At 45.7% G+C, this 589-nt stretch overlaps 1 non-coding gene across 1 annotated transcript; it reads left to right on the top strand.

Annotated features, from left to right (window-relative positions):
- The first annotated feature begins 505 nt into the window (after positions 1-505).
- TRNAL-UAA (transfer RNA leucine (anticodon UAA)) lies at positions 506-589 on the top strand. The gene has a single exon. It is a non-coding gene; the product is annotated as a tRNA-Leu (tRNA).

Raw genomic sequence — 589 nt, forward strand, 5'->3', positions numbered from 1 at the left:
GGAGCACGCCCATGGCGAAATCGCAAGTTCAGTAAAGCTTTCGCTTTAAAAGATTTTGAGCCCACCGCTGCAGTGTTCGTGCCAACGCTGGTTCGTTTTTGCTCAAATTTTGAAGAAAAACAGAACGAAGCTTGGTGTAAAGTAAATAAAGATATCCACGTTGTCTCACAATAGTAAGTACTTTTGCTCACAATTATTTCTAGTGTGTCGCTGTGTAAGCTAGTGAAGACCGTGCCCAGGTGGCACCGTTACACCTGAGCAGAGCGTCTGCTATTTGGGTCCTACTACATTGCAGCTGCCGTCGTATTTGCCAAGCCGAGGCTGCTTGACCTTTGTCAGTGCTATAAACGCCATCTGTAAAAAACTGTCGAGCAGTATTGGAACCGCGAAGCTTGCTTATATAGTTGGTAAACAAGGAGCCAACCACACCCAATATACACCAAAATACAATAAAAGATGTTGCTGTACCTTTATAATGTATCTTGAGTTTGCTACTATCGTTCCTGTCAGGATGGCCGAGTGGTCTAAGGCGCCAGATTTAAGCTCTGGTCCTCGTAAGAGGGCGTGGGTTCGAACCCCACTTCTGACA

This window comes from Dermacentor andersoni, chromosome 7 (assembly GCF_023375885.2).
Source record: "Dermacentor andersoni chromosome 7, qqDerAnde1_hic_scaffold, whole genome shotgun sequence".
NCBI classification, from domain to species: domain Eukaryota; kingdom Metazoa; phylum Arthropoda; class Arachnida; order Ixodida; family Ixodidae; genus Dermacentor; species Dermacentor andersoni.